This window comes from Giraffa tippelskirchi, chromosome 13, assembly GCF_054371585.1.
Source record: "Giraffa tippelskirchi isolate mGirTip1 chromosome 13, T2T-mGirTip1v1.2.pri, whole genome shotgun sequence".
Taxonomy (NCBI): domain Eukaryota; kingdom Metazoa; phylum Chordata; class Mammalia; order Artiodactyla; family Giraffidae; genus Giraffa; species Giraffa tippelskirchi.
This window is the reverse complement of record NC_137287.1, coordinates 77,363,663-77,376,142: the sequence shown is the minus strand read 5'-3', so window position 1 is coordinate 77,376,142 and position 12,480 is coordinate 77,363,663. Positions and strand designations below refer to the sequence as shown.

At 36.3% G+C, this 12,480-nt stretch overlaps 1 protein-coding gene across 12 annotated transcripts in view; it reads left to right on the top strand.

Annotated features, from left to right (window-relative positions):
• Nucleotides 1-12,480, top strand: part of ZEB1 (zinc finger E-box binding homeobox 1) — a 192,231-nt gene that overhangs the window by 57,131 nt on the left and 122,620 nt on the right. For 4 of the 12 annotated variants that reach the window (XM_081553868.1, XM_081553862.1, XM_081553867.1 and 1 more), the window contains exon 3: nucleotides 6,244-6,384. The exons of the other annotated variants lie outside the window; for them this stretch is intronic. The gene's annotated coding sequence lies outside the window, so the exon portion shown is untranslated. The remainder of the gene's footprint in view (nucleotides 1-6,243; nucleotides 6,385-12,480) is intronic. 12 annotated transcript variants of the gene reach the window in all.

Sequence of the window (12,480 nt, the reverse complement as noted above, 5' to 3'; positions counted from 1 at the left end):
CATACACACACACACACACATATATACATATTCTTTTTCATATTCTCTTTCCATAAGATACTGACTATAGTTCCTGTGCTATACAGTAGGGAAAGAAGGACTTTTTAATATAACTACAATACCTCTCACATCAAACAAAGTTAACAAAACTTACTTGTATCAGCTGATGCTGTCTCCCTATTCAGTCTCCCATGCTTTTGATTCAAAATCGTCATATGATATTTGGGCCGTTTGTTCAGAATCCACACAAAATCCTTGCCGTGTTAGGTTGTTAGGACAGCTGCATAGTTGAAGTCTTCTTCCTCACTACTTACTTCCCTCCCTCCTTGCTTCTCCCTTCCTCCTTCCCTTCCTCTCTTAATCTCTCTTTCCTTCCTGTTTTTGACTCATTAAAGGAGCTGGGGAAGTTGTCCCATAGAATAGCCCCTATTCTGGATTTTTCTGGTGGCTTCCCAGTTAATATATTCCATTGACCTCTACATTTCGTGCAAATTACAAGTTAGCTCAAAAGACCTGGTTAGATCCAGGGTGAGCTCTGATTTTAGCGTTTAGGTGGGGTGGACAGGAATACCTCGTACATGAAGCTGTGCCTTTGTGCTGAATCACATCGCAGAGCATGTGGTGTCTGCTTGTCACACTCTTTGCAGTGCTAGAATTGGTCAGTGCCAACAGCCCAGTCTCTCCATGGAGCCTTTCCCCCTTTCCTCTTGTGGCTTCATCTGTTGCTGACTGTTTCTGAATCAATTCTATCATTGGGGTTTGCAGGGTAACAAATATTTTAATCTGCTACACCATCCACATTTATTACTAGAAATTCTTCTAAGAAGAATTTTCCCTTGTAAACTGTGACTTTTGATTTCTCTGAAATAGTTCATCCTAGAAATGAACCTAGTGCTCTTAATATCATCCCTTAAATATCTAATTTACTATCCAAGAGTAACTTTAGGTATGAAGATCACATAACACTGACGTGACCATGTAATTACAGGATTTTTATAGAGTAAAGATATTTCTTACTTGATTTTTATGAACAGTGTCAGTATTATGACAACTTTATATAGTTAGCATATACAGTATTGATCATTTAGGAACTGGGACCCTTTTCTGCCAAGTTCTACTTGGTCAAATATATTTCTCTCTGCTGAGTCATGAGTGATTAGTTGAACTTCAGCAAGCCAAACAGTATCACAGGGCAGAGTAGTACTGTATAGGTGGGTAGCATATAAGGGATGATCTAATATTGTTAGATTTATAAAGTTAAATTCGGGAGCAAAAATATTATTTTTATTACTAATTTATTTAACAACCACCAGTAACTCCATTTAATACTGTTAACAAAATAAGAAAAAATAAATATTTCACTTTCAGATGACATGACTAATTAAGAAAACCTACAGCAGTTGGCTTTAAAGCCAGTTTTGTAAACAGGAAAAATAATGTTCTGGATATACTGGATATACTGAATATACTGGATATACTTTATACCAACTGAAAAAACACTGGAAGAAGACCCCACTCAGAACTGTAACAAACAAAGCATAATACTTACCAATAAATTTGAGAAAGATGTTAGACTTTTCGAAAGAAACTTAAAATATTTGAAAGCATCTTAAGATTTAAATAAATGAAGAGAAACTATTTCTTAATCTTGAGAATTGTTGGCAAATTATTTCACTATAAGCAATTAATAGATTTCTCAGTTTACTTCTAACTTTCAGATTTTCTAGTGACTTACTTTATTTGATAGTGATTCAACAGTGAGGGTAAGTCTCATTCTACTACATACTGGGAAACTTTTAAAACATCACTGTAACTCAGATAGTAGAAGAGAATTCTCTGCCACTTGCAGATTTGGACAGAAGTTTTCCTTGAGCCCCTGACTTCTTGGTCATTGAGAGTTGAGAGAAATGCCCTTCATCCTGTGACCTCTGCAAATCCCTGTCCCTCATGATCTCAGCTTTCTTGCCTCCACGGCCACTGTGATTTCTTTGCCAGTGTCCATACAGATGGAAAATCAGCCCCTTCTACTAGTTTTTTTTAAATGTAGCATTCACTGAGTTTAGAGACTCGAGTAGGTGCTGTAATCGGCAAATTTTATCTTAATCTTTGGGCAAAGGTTACTATCCACATCCTTGCCCCGCTTCTACTCACTCTTTACTAAACTAATCCAATTGCCTTTGTTAGAGGGATTCTGAAAAGTATTTTTTTCTGTCTTACAAAACATGGATTACAGAAGTGTTATAAGGAATCCAAATTTAGTCCCGTATACTTACAACAACTTAACTATTTTTCATTATAGGAGAGGCCACTTAAAGAATATTCATTTAGTGATATTAGGTAGTGGTATAACTGCAAAAGGAATAAGACAAGAAAAGGCATTTATCCATACTTTATACAACCAGAGAAATTTTTTAAAAAAATAGCATGGAAAATGCTTTTACATCTCATGTATGAAGCATTAGTAGAACTCACCGAGGTAAAGTATACCCCTGAATATTAAAAATGTTTGTCAGATCAAAATATTATAATTAAAAGGATCACTGAAAATTGTGGAAAATGTCTAAAACAGAAGTTACAGAGGAAGTGATAGCAGATATGACAGTCTCATATTATTGTAGAATATGCAAATTTAGACTTCAAGATCCTAACATATAAATGAGGAAAAGTATGACAGATTATGAGAATACAGAAATAAAGAGTAATATGAGGGGAAATATTTACCTATGCACTTACCAAAAAACTACAAATTATGACTTGGAAATACAGATTTTTCATTGTATTAAAAGAGTTAAGTTTTCTTAAAAAAATCTAATCTGGCAAGACAAGCAGTAATACCAAACTCTTGGGGAGTGATTCAGGCTTGTATACTCAGAGTCACAGTAATGTTTAAATATTTCACTTGGGAATTTAGGAAATAAATATTGTGCTAATTATAAATTATATATGTAGAAAGATACCCAGTTTAGAGACTAATTATAGAACATCACTGTAAAATATTGTCTTTAAATAATAAGTTTTGAAGACTCTAAAACAACTGTCCAAGAGAAGTTTTTGCTTTGATGAAAATATCCTATGATTTACACTAATATCATAGCCACTAGCCACACACATGGCTACTGAGTATGTGGCTGACGCACCTTAGGAACTGAATTTTTAATTTTATTTAACAGCATTTAAGTTTAAATACTCATGTGGCCACAGTATTGGGCATTGCAGTTCTAGAAATTGGAGAAATGTTAGGTGTAAGTGAAAATAAACTAGTAAGTTTACATACCATGATTATAAGTGTGTATATACTTGTATGTACGTATGTAAAGTGGTATCCACAGTTAAAATATCTATGTTAGATTTGAAGGAAATGGGTGATTCTTTAAATGATAATTAGAAAATCAAGTGAAAATAATGGCAGCACTCCACACTTGTGCTGTTCAGTATGGTAGCTACCAGCCCTATGTGGCAGTTTAAATACAAATTAATTTATATAAGTAAAAATTAAAACTTCAGTCTCTCAGTCACACTAGTACATTTCGGGTACTCAGTAACTCCGTGTGGCTAATGCTTACATTTGGACAGAGCAGATACAGAAATCAACTATTGCAAAACGTTCTGTTGTAAGTGCTTCGGAGAGAACCGATGGGAGGAATATACAGGAACAAGTCCTTAATAACTTAACTCATCAGTCAATTTTGAAGGGCACGAGTGAGTTAGAACTGGAAATGTGAGTCAGTAAAAAAGTATAAGGAATAATATCAGAAGACATTACTTTTGTAACCCAGATCAGCATCCCATAAAGTATGGGCAGTGGACTAGTGATGGCTCTGCTGTCCCTGACTGCCTGCTTCCTTTCAACCTTAGTACTTGCCTAGAACCTTTTATAGCCTTGTGATACTTCTGTGTCATCTGAGCACATCACCTGTCTTACCTCATTGAGGAAGCTGCCTGGAGAATCCCCTTGTGGTCTGAGCTGAGTAATAGCTATGAGCTATGGGAGACAGTAGTCAGGATGAAAAAGAGAAAGCATATTGCTTACAACATTTGTGTAAGAAACTAAGTCACTCGTACTGTACCTTAATAATCTATACTTGCAAGTGAAATTAAACACTGAACACTAAATTTCCAAATGTGGTAAACTTAAACTTCATTCCTCCTGCCTTTGGAGATGTGGCAAAGGATCCATCACCCTCTAATGGGAACCAGGATTTTAAAGAAGCTCCCAGTCAGGGCCTCTGTCTGGGGAACTTATGTCCTCTCTTGACCCTCCTGGGCCTGGGATTCAACCAAGTAGTGGAATCTTTTTCTTTACGCAGAATTTCCAACTTTATGTTTTCCTTTACCCCCTTTAAGGCTCCTTAGTTCTTTGTAACTGTGTTCACTCCTCTCCCCAAAATTAGTTTCAAAGGTTTCGCAACATGTCCAGAATAGAAATATTGTTCTAAATTCAGTGAATTTCTAAAGTTTTGTCTTAAAATTTCTTCCTTTTTTCACATTTAATCCTGATGCCCTGATATAAGATATTAAAGTGAATTCTTTGTGAAATAGAGAAAGCTCTTTACTACTATAATCAAGGCATGATCTGTCAGCTAAAACATTGTTTTACTGGTAAGCATCAGTCCTACATTTACTGCCTGTTTTCTTATTGTGGTTTTGGCTGTATGTTTAACAGTTGCCTGTGCCCTGAGGTGAAAGGCCCTGGGGGCACCATCCAGTGTATTTTGAAGGTCGGTTCTATAGTTGTAGAATTTGGGGTCAAATGAAACCACGTATTTTGTAATAGTTTGTTCTTCTAGTAGCCTTGCATTTTTTTCTTTTTTTTGAGTGGAGGGTAGTTGCTTTACGAGATGGTGTGGATTTCTGTCATACATCAGCCTGAATCAGCCATGGGTATACAAGCCTTGCATTTTTATTAAAAAACATATACAACACATATGTATTTTGTTCATTATCAATATGATTGTTGTATCTCTTACTGATTTCAGCATTTCTTCTTTTTCTCCCTAATTTATCAAATTTGGAAAGAGTTGTAAAACTACTTCAAGGAACTCAATCTGTGTTCTTAAATAGTCTGTAAGTGACAGGAAAGCAAATAAATGAATAATACTCAGCATTTCCTGTTTAAATTTTGTTTTTTTTGAGATTAAAGAAAATGTAAATATTTACTTGAAATATATATGAAAATCATACTGATAGAATGGCATCTTCTGATTTCCTTTTAAAATTATGCTAATGATTTACTTAAGCATAGTTATGCATATATTGATAGATAACTATTATCACTTGGTTTATGTAGACCTCTTCAAAAGATGCAAAATAATACTACAGTATTAAAAAGGCATGTTTCCTTTCACTTATATTAATATTCTCACAATTGATATTGTATAATGTACTGTGAATGTACAGTGTGTGATTTCTACCCCTTTTCAGGAATTTGGCTTGAAATAATATATTTATAACATTTCCTCATAAATATTTTAAGATAACATTTTTAAAACATTATATTCTTAAGTTATTTAATATATGTTTAGGAATATTGGTGGTGTTAATATTGTTTTCAAATAATACAGTTTCAAACTCCTTAGAACACTTGTAGGCTTCTGACTGTTTCATTTGTGTAACTTTTGACCTTGAGAATATTGGCTAATTGGTTAATATTCTTTCTACTTACCAATTTTTTTTTTTAGTGCTTACTGTGTGCCTGGAGCTATTTAAGACTGTATAGGTAATCAGTATAAAAAAGTAAAAGCACCCCAAATCCTTTTCCTCCAGGAGCCCACATTTAGTAGATTGCTTCACATATGATTATGTGGCATTTAACTCAAAGGGCCACTTCTCTGTTAATTGTCAGAAAATGCATGTCATCAAAGAGAGACAGAGGCAGGACAAAATTTCTGTTTGTTCTTTTTAACTCATTGCTTTTCAGTGAGTTTAGCTCTCCTAAGTATTTTAATGGCATTTATGACTGTGATCATTTGACAACCTAGAGTTTTTCTGTATTTTTCTCATCTCCCAACTGTTAGTTCAGTGCAGAGGAAGAAGTTGAACTAGTCGCTTAAGGTTTAGGGTTTAAGGAGAAGTCATATTCTTTAGGGAAAATACTTTTTGTGAAAGAAGGGAATATGGCTTTTGGAAGACTCCTGATTTTATCTAATTTATTTCTTCAGAGCCTACCATTTGTATTCTAGATGGATAAACTTGAACCACATGGCAAGATCTCAGTGTAATATTTGACTCTTCTCTTCTCTTCAGGGAAATCTTAAACTTCCACCACCAGAAGATTAAAAAGAGGTCCCTCCTGCACCGGGAAGCCTCTGCGGGTCTTTTCCGTGTTCTTGGAGGTGTGGGCTGTGAGCCCTGGTCACTTTGTGTCGGCCTCCTTGTTCTCTAAAGGTAAGCACCGAGCAGGGCATACGCTCAGGGCCGAGGCTCCTGCAGGACTGGCTTTGGAATGCCCCGTGGAGGCTTGGAGACCCCCCTCCCTCTCTCACAGAAGAGGGGCAAAGGCCGCACTTGTGGGCAGGACACCACACACACTGTCAAGCAGAAATGGTTCTCCTTGTTGAGAAGTGCACACATCCTACTAGAGATGCGGGACACTTTTTGTTTTGTTTTCCAAAAATTCCACTTAACAGTAAAACTTGTCTTCCACTTCAGTCTGCATTTAAATCAGCTTAATAACTGCCGTCGTTGATCCTTCATCATAAACTCTTCTTGGATGTATTAAGATTTGCATTCAAGAATTTTGACACAGTGACAGCATTTAAGCAGTCTGCTTAAATTGATGTAACCAGCTTTGAAGATTTGCTTTTCATGGTCTTCTTGAAGCTTACCTTTACTTCAGAGAAAGTCCCTCAAACCATTTTTTAAATCTCTGCTAAGCTTCAAAAAGTGTGAAAGCAAATGTCTTCTTACCCTTTAATAGGTATTCATGTCAAATCGTAACAGGCCATCAGGAGACCACATGTCTACAGAACATTTCTTATTGTAATCACCAGGACACTGGTATTGACAGTGAGTACTTGGTGCTGATGAAGAAATTAAATATCTATAACCAATTTTATTCATCTTTTTTTCAAGCTTTTAAAATGATCTTGGAAACTTTAGTTCTAAAAGATTTGAACTTTTTATGAACTATCAAATTTAGGAGAAATCTGCTGATCTTTGTCTGGTTAGCCCTGTCTTTGGTTTATGATAATTTTCTTTTCAAAGCAATTGTTCTTCCTATATCTGTGTAATAAAAAGATATTAAGAAGGGAAAGTACACTTTGTGTTTGTTGTCAGAATGAGTAAAAATACGACAGGCCTTTTATGAAAAAACCTTGAGAATCAATTTTTTTGTGTGTATGTAGTTGGGGAATTAGAACCAGTCTTGCTTATTATAACTACAGGCACCTTTAAGAGATTTAAATCTACTTTGGAGATGATATAGGTTATATTAGTGAAAAAATAGAGGTTACTAAGAATTTGGAAATAATCTATATAATTTTCTTTTGATTTTTAACTTGGGAGAACATAATTTTTTAACTTTTATAACAGCATGGAACAGAATAGACAGGTGTATTAATTCTTCGGGCCAGTTGAGTTGAAGGTCAAACCAAGTGAAAATGTAAGGTGGAGTATATAAAAATAAAGGTATTACTTCTTACCTAAGCTTTAGCTTTTATATAACTGAATTTTTTTTATTCTAAAAAAGCCTCCTCCCCCAGCCCCTGTCATTTTTGAAACAAGCTTTGTCTTACTATAGTATTGACAACATACTTTTTTTAAACAATATACTTTTAAAAAAGAAAAATTTATTTCATAGTTCTAGAACCAGTGCTCTAATTTCAAATCCGTTGTTGTTCGTTTTTCAGTTGCTAAGTTGTGTCCAACTCTTTGTGACCCCATGGACTGCAGCATGCCAGGCTCCACTTTCCTTCACTGTCTCCCAGAGTTTGCTCAAATTCATGTCCATTGAGTTGGTGATGCCATCCAACCATCTCATTGTCTGCCACCCCCTTCTCCTTTTGCCTTCAACTCTCCCCAGCATCAGAGTCTTTTCCAATGAGTCGGCTCTTTGCATCACATGGCCAAAGTATAGGAACTTCAGTATCAGTCCTTCTAATGAATATTCAGGTTGATTTCCTTTAGGATTAACTGATTTGATCTCTTTGCAGTCCAAAAAACTGTGAAGAGTCTTCACCAGCACCACAATTCAAAAGCAGCAATTCTTTGGTGCTCAGCCTTCTTTATGGTCCAACTCTCACATCTGTACATGACTACTGGAAAACCCTATCTTTGACTATATTGATCTTTGTAGGCAAAGTAATGCCTCTGCTTTTTAATATACTCTCTAGGTTTGTCATAGCATTCCTTCTAAGGAGCAAGCATCTTTTAATTTCATGGCTGTAGTCACTGTCTGCAGTGATTTTGGAGCCAAAGAAAATAAAATCTGTCACTGTTGCCACTTTTTCCCATTCTGTTTGCCATGAAGTGATGGGACCAGATGCTATGATCTTAGTTTCTTGAATGTTGAGTTTTAAGGCAGCTTTTTCATTCTCCTCTTTCACCCTCTTTCATCAAGAGGCTCTTTAGTTCCTCTTCACTTTCTGCCATTAGAGTGGTATCATCTGCATATCTGAGGTTGTTGATATTTCTCCCACCAATCTTGATTCCAGCTTGTGGTTCATCCAGCCCTGCATTTAGCATGATATACTCTGCATATTATTAAATAAGTAAAATGACAATGTACAGCCTTGTCGTACTCCTTTCCCAATTTTAAACCAGTCTGTTTTTCCATGTTCAGTTCTAACTGTTGCTTCTTGACCCACATACAAGTCAAATCATGTAGCGTGAATGTAAAAAATGAGGACCTTTGAATCTAGTCCTTCTGTATCTAGAGCATCATAAGTACAGTCTTCCCAATAATTCTTAATAGCTTATGTTACCCCACTTTGTATTAGAGAACAAAAACTATTGTTCTATGATTTTGATAATATACAGGAGTGGACACCTGACGTGGTAGTACTGAGAGATTCTTTCAGTGGAACTAGGGTCTGGGAAATTTTATTTTTATATGCACCTGCGCATACTTAGTCATACACACGTGCACATACTAGAGTTTATTTCTTCTTTTGTACATAAGACCTTATCAAATACCAGGTTTATGATTTGTCTCTCAGTTATATTTGGATGCTGTGTTTTGTTTTTGTTTTTAACATATGGAAAGTTTTGTTTTTAACATATTCTTTGCTAGAATTTCATTTCCTTGGTATGGTCATGTCCCCTGCCTGCTCTCATAGCTAGACAGAAGTGAGAGGCATCCCTTTGTTTACTAATATTGATTTTTTTAGAGAAAGAACATCAAGAAAATTCTAGACCAGTCCTCTTCTTCAAGGCATGTAGACCAGCTCTGGCCAGTAAAAATATAATGCAAGCCACAAATACAAGCTACATGTGTAATTTTAAGAGTTTTTTTGGTAGCCACATAAAAAAGGTAAATGAAGTGGGCAAAATTACTTTTGATTATATTTTATTTAATCTAATATATCTAAACATTATTATTTCAACATGCAGTTAGTACAAAAGTTTATGAGATGTTTTACCTTTTCCACTAAGCATTCAAAATCTGGTGTGAATTTTGCATTTATAAAACGTTTCATATTGAATTAGCCTCAGTTCAAGTGCTTCATAGCCGCATGTTGCTTGTGACCACCGTGTTGGTGCAGATCTGGACTGAGAGTGGAAGGCCCACTCTAGCACCATCCTGGGTAACCCTGTGAGCCCCCCCTGGTTTAGAGTGTGCAGAGTTAGCAGAAGACAAAAAACAACTCAGGATGCCCAGCTTAATTTGAATTTCAGATAAATAACAAATAAATTAGTGTAATTATATCCCATGCTATGTTTGGGATATACTAAGAAAAAAATATTTTTCTGAAATGCACATTTAACTATGAATCCTGCTTTTTATCTGGCAGTCCTATCCTGGTTTGAGTGGAAGACACCAGTCTGCAGGACCAGAGGATAGAGAATCTTGTCCTCTGTGGATAAACTTTATAACGCTCCGAAAATCAGTATGCAAACCAGGAAATATCTGTAGCCCATTTCTTCCTAATTCTCCAAGATGTTTAAGAGGCAGAAGAGGGGTTTATATATGACAGGGACTCAGTCCTTGTATAGTTGAACATTGAACATCTAAATTATCACATTAAGCTGTAAGGTTGATTGAATTTTATAAATTGAATGATTAGTTACTTGAGTTCATAAAGGAGAGCTTGTTGAAGTTGAACAACATATTATGAGCATCAGACCTTATGAAAAACCATCCACCCTTGGTGATAATCTCAGCAGTTTTTAGGGTCCTGGCTGTTTCAAGTTACCTTCTCACTGTTGGCTACCCTGCAGCTGACTCTGCACATGACTCAAGTTGGCAGGCATTAACACAAAATACTAGGTTGCTAAATGCGAAGATATGATATTTAAGTACCTGTGATGCTCTGCTCTAGAGTTGACCATGGGACATCACCCTGATCAACAGGCATCAGTTTTTACACCTGCATCACTCACTCCCCCTCAGGGCTTCTTTTACAGAGGAACAGCTTTCCATTCTTATTCTTTAACATTTCTTTTACATATTATTTATTTAGTTCATTTTTAAATTTTTTGGCTGTGGCACTTGGCACCCAGGATCTTAGTTCCCCAACCAGGGATTGAATCTGTGCCTCCTATTGTGAAAGTGCTGTGTCTTAACCTCTGGATCACCAGGGAATTCTTTTCTTTAACATTTTTTAATGTTGCAATTTTAATGCCAGTTTTGAAGCTGCTGCTGCTGCTGCTAAGTCGCTTCAGTTGTGTCCGACTCTGTGCGACCCCATAGACGGCAGCCCACCAGGCTCCTCCGTCCCTGGGATTCTCCAGGCAAGAACACTGGAGTGGGTTGCCATTTCCTTCTCCATTGCATGTAAGTGAAAAGTGAAAGTGAAGTCGCTCAGTCGTGTCCGACTCTTAGCGACCCCATGGACTGCAGCCCACCAGGCTCCTCCATCCATGGGATTTTCCAGGCAAGAGTACTGGAGTGGGGTGCCATTGCCTTCTCCAAGTTTTGAAGCATGTAACAGCAACTCTAGTAGTGTCTCCATCCCCCTTAAACTATAGAGGAGGGACCATTCATAATTCGTGTTTTCCAAGGACAGTAGTTGCAGCACCGCCACACTTGCTGTGGGGGAGTACCTGCCTCCTAGGGTGGACAACTAGGTGAGCCCTGCTCCATTCCAGTCAGGCAAGGAGAGCCGAGGCCAGTGCAGTGTGTCAGCATATGGCAGTGTAGCGGGTGGGTGTAAGCCATGATGCATTCCAAATCCCCTCCTGCTTCGGAGGATAAACCCGAGAGTGTGGATATGTTTATAATTACTGCATTTCCTTCAGAGAACAAGAATTACAGGTAAGTTTTTTTGGGGGGGGCAGTGATCCCCCAATTATTTTTAAATAAATTTAAGGATCTGAAAGTACTCCCTTTCCCTCAAAACAGTCATCTAAAAGACCTCAAATGCAGCTTACGTTATGTAATATTTTTCTTCCTCACTCCAAGGAGTTGAACCTGGTAATGGGGAGGGTTGGAAGGAGATGACTTATTGTGATTTGAAAGCTGTGAATGTCACACATTTCCATGTCTAGAAATATCCTGGCTTTACATAAGAATCTTATTTTGCTTAACTTTTAATGCCTTAAGTATGAATTATTTTGTCAAATTAACACCTGTGTCTATATATAAATAAGGTGTTCAGGCTTTCCAGGCTAATATCTTTAGTAACAATGAGTAAATTAACGAATTATGTTTGGGTTTTCACATTTATTCTCAAACCTGACTTTCTTTTGTTTAAAGACATTAACCTTATTTCTGAAACCAACATTTAAAGCTACAAAATACCTTAAATACAACCTAGCTCTATTTTTGCCAAGTGGTATTTGGATGAGTTTCAGAGGGTGTGTGAGTACCCTGAAATTATAGTCAAATTTTCTATGTGTATGTTTTTGCTGGGAAGAATGTCTGTATTTTTTCCATCATCTTGAAGGGTTTTGTAACAAAAAATTTGATAAACACTGATCTGGACTAAAGTTATCTCTATTGACAAACTGAGGTTCAAAAAATATGTTACTTGGCGTTCATTCATTTGAAACTTAATACTCATAAAAACTAAAAGTTTAATTCTAAGAAACATTGTACTTATTTTTAGAAGGAAAAAACTTTTAACTTGAATTAATTAGACTTGAGAAATACCAGCCTAAATGGGAACATTTAGTTTGCTAATAGTTTCTCATGTTCCCCGCTTTGACTGCAGTCTGTACCAGCTGTCACATGAAAATGGTTCCTCAATAAATTGTGAGACTGTGCAATAGATTCTTGAAGCTGGAGTAAATAAAAAATGAATTATCTATTATCATTCAAATTTTGTTTTTCTCATTTGAAATCTTTCCTTCAAAAAGAGTTAAGACTCAAGAAAACAAGCA